We start from the raw sequence: 4,173 nt of genomic DNA on the forward strand, positions 1-4,173 counted from the left end.
TGAATAGCTTTTTTATCTTCTTATCTGCTCCGACGAACGTTGTTCGATGGTCTGAGTTAATACCCTTGGGATACCTCTGCGGCTTGAGAATCTTTGATATGCCACAATGAATCCTTCCGAGGAGTAATCGCTCACCACTTCGAGGTGTATTGCGGATGTGCTTAAACACACGAACATGCAAATCCAGGCCTTGTAAGTTTTGGCTCCTCGCCCTTTACAGGTTTTTATTGTCAATGGGCCAGCATAGTCAACGCCAGTGTGGGTAAATGGTCATGAGGGCATTACTCGCGCGAGGGGTAGTTGACCCATCAGCTGGCTGGCACAAATTTCTTTTTATTTGGCACAGATGACGCATCGTAACATGTGTGATTTTACAGCTGTCCGTCCTCCCATTATCCAGTACTGTTGGGGGATGTATGCTAGCGTGATTTGAATACCTCCGTGAAGTGTTTTGAGTTGTGCTTGACCAATGAAAAGATTTGTAAGTTGTGAGATTTTTGGAAGGATGGCTGGATGTTTATTGTTCTCGGTCATTAAAGCGTTCATTAATCTTCCACCAACTCTGAAAATACCTTGTGCATCGATGTAGACAGTGAGTCGATGGAATGCATGTGAGGCGGGCAACTTTGATTGAGATTTCAGTAATTTTATTTCGTGGAAAAAGTATGCGTCTTGGGTCGCTCGTATCCACTGAATTCTTGCTTGGTTTAACTCAGTGTGTGTTAGCTGACTTCCTGAGGAATGCTTTCCTTTCAGGCATGCAATAAATCTAATACATGTTGCTGTTATTCTCAACAGTTTGTTTAGTGACGAGTAGTTGTAAATAATGTTCCACTTATAATCGGGCTTGTCAGTTGTTGTGATTAATGAAATACTTGGGCGAGCTTCCTGGATGCATTGATTATCACCTTCTTTTGATTGTGTTGGCCAGGAGTCAGGGGTGTTTAGCCATGTTGGTCCGATCCACCATAATGGGTGATCCGTTATTTGCTTAGTTGTTAGTCCTCTGGATTCACAGTCTGCTGGGTTTAATGTTCCCGGCACATATTTCCATTGTGCTTTTGAGGTAAGTCCTTGAATTTGGGTTACTCTGTTACAAACGAATTCCTTCCATTTTGACGGGTGAGATTTAATCCATGTTAGCGTTACTCGAGAGTCAGTCCATAAATGCGTAGTCCTTACATTCATACCTATTGTGTTGTTGATATGTGCCATGAGTTCTGATAGTAGTAACGCTTTCTAATTTTGGTATTGTAGGTTTCTTGGGTGGTGCTACCTTTGTTTTTGAGCATATGAATGCAACATTCGTATTATTGGTATTGTAAATGGATATGTATATGACTGCGGCCATTGCGAGTTGAGACGTGTCTGTGAAGCCATGTAATTCTATAGTGGATGAGTCTTCTGTTTTGAAACAGCTAAGTATCGTTATTTCATTCAGCTCTGCTAAGTCTTTTCTAATAGTGTGCCATCGATCAATAAATTGGTTGGGTAACGGATCATTCTATCTGACAGTGTTTAACCACAGTTTCTGGAGCAGCATTTTTGCTCTTATTACTGCTGCGGAGACAAATCCTAATGGATCAAATATTTTGGCAATTTCTGATGGAATTGTGCGTTTTGACAAGTCGGTTGTCTGTAGGGATAATGATGTGGAGAAGGTGAATATGTCTTCGTGAAGCTTCCATTGTAATCCGAGGATCTTTGTTGTGTGATCGCTGAATGTTATTGACTGTTCCTGGTTCATAGATGCTCTGATAGCGGTGATGACTTCCTCTCTTGTGGAGTGCCATTTTGCCAATGAAAAACCGCCCTCCATGTAGAGATCTTATTGTATTGCTGTTTCAACCAATTGCTGTGACATGTCTGCACCCCCAAAAATGTCATCAACGTATCTCCCATACTTAATGGATGGTAGTGTCAGTGGGTATTTGTCTACTTCGTCATTAATGAGCTGGAGTAACGTTCTTATTGCTAAGAATGGAGCCGACCTTGTACCACAAGTGACTGTTGTTGATTAATATATTACTTCATTGCCCTGCTCATCTATCCACAGAATTCGTTGTAAATCCCAATCGTCCTTGTGAACATTTATTTGTCTATACATTTTGGTGATGTTAGTAGAGAAAAGGTATCGATGTCTGCGTATCCAGATCAGCACGTCTATGATATCTGGGTTCCGTTTGGCTCCCGTGTGCATTAAATCATTGAGTTAGTGTCCCGATGTTGAAGGGCTTGATCCGTTAAATACCACTCTCAATTTGGTGGTAGTACTATCTGGATTTAGTACTCCATGATGAGGCATATTGTTTTCTTGTCGAGGGGATAGTTTGCAGGTACTCTTTGCTAATGATTTAATTTTTCATGTTTAGTCATGAATTGTGAGTATAGTATGCGGAAGTTGTCGTGTCTTATAAATCGTTTCTTAAGGCTTTGTAGACATTGATGGGTTATGTTGTATGAATCGCTGAGGGCTTCAGGTGTTTCCTTTAATGGGATTCTAACAATATATCTTCCAGAATTTCCGCATGTATGATTTTCTAAATAGTGGTTTTTACGTCATTGTTGATCTGAGGTGTATTCCATGCCCCTTGGTACTTCATCTTGTATCCAGAATTTCGTTTGTAATTCTTGTAGGGAGTCTTCCAGCTCTTGTATAATTACAAGCATCGATGTTGTCGTCACAGTGCAGTCGTTGACTAGTCCACTTACTAGTCAACCGAAAATGGACAATTGTGCATTTGACATGGACGCTGAGTGTTTGATAATGCTGGGTTTGATGATTTGTCCATACATGTCGGATACAAGTACAATGTCCACTGATTGTGGTTTAGTGTATTCCTGATCGGCTAATAGTAATTCCTTAATGTGTTGCCAAGTGCATTGTGAAAGGTCATGGGATGAAAGTAATATGGATAAAGACTTGAGGATATAGGCGAGAACAATGATTGAAACTCTTGTATGTATTGACAGAATTGTGAAAATAAAAATCCCTAGAGCTTGTGTCAGTGACGTTCTGCCTATATAAGAAGGTGAGCTTGATACATAGTTGATTGTGATTTTACTGTACCCACTACGGTGGCCAGCAGGGTCGTTGTTTGTCTTCGCTTGGGTGAGTTGATAATTTTCCGTTTTAGTCATTTAGCTTTTAATGATGAGTCTTTGGATGTAAAGTTCTTTTCTTCGTGTATTATGTATTATGGTAGTTCATGCATGTTTTGTTGCTGAAGCATGAGCTCGGAAAATGTTTACCAAGACAGTTTGTACATAACTGTAGTTTTTTTATCGCGGCCTTTCGTTCGTTATCGGCGAGTCTCTTAAATTGATCGCACATCCATATTTTATGGTTTTCATTGCAATAAGTGCGTAGGAGGTGACTTTGATTGAACATAAAATATTTTCTCTTATTCTCTTTTTTAGTTGATGACTGACATGTTCTTACGAATTTCTTATTATATGTGTATGGTTGAGAGTGAATTCTTGTTCTTTCATCTCGGTCGCGTTGTCTAGAGAAGCTACTTGGGCCAGCAGACAGGTTTTTAATTGCGCGAATTTTGGTTACGCGTTTGAGCCCACTAATGATCTTTCTCATTCTGTTCTTGTTTTATCATCAATGTGCATTAATGCTATGTGCACTGTTATGGAGTCCCATACATTTGGAATATCATATGGCAATAGTGCCTCCAACGGGTCACTCGAGAAGAGTTTTATATATAGTATACATATATGTATATAGTATTGTCTGAGATCAGACTAAAAAACGCATCCCTGAGATGGTGAAGAGAGGCTTGCTGGCAAGTGGAATGGACAATGCAATAATTCAATATTGCCTTTATATGAGTTGATTTTCCCTTTTATTGAATTTAATAAATAATGAATAATTAGTAATCTATGAATATTGAATGAGTGTATGATAGAATAAATAGGTGAGAGTTTCTTTAGGTAATGTGAGTGATGATAATCTTATAAGTGTATTCTTGAGTGTAGTTCGTGATTGACGCCACCGATTGCCGCTACCGATACGCTGGAGAGGCCTGGGTGGTGGCGTTGGTGTATGACGTCACTTTTGAGGAGAATTAATGCCGCCGTTGCCGCTACTGATGAGCTGGAGAGACTTGAGTGGGGCGCTGGTGTATGACGTCACTGATGAATGGCAATGATGCCGTGGTTTTG

Source organism: Ceratosolen solmsi, unplaced genomic scaffold, assembly GCF_000503995.2.
Source record: "Ceratosolen solmsi marchali unplaced genomic scaffold, CerSol_1.0 scaffold47, whole genome shotgun sequence".
NCBI lineage: Eukaryota > Metazoa > Arthropoda > Insecta > Hymenoptera > Agaonidae > Ceratosolen > Ceratosolen solmsi.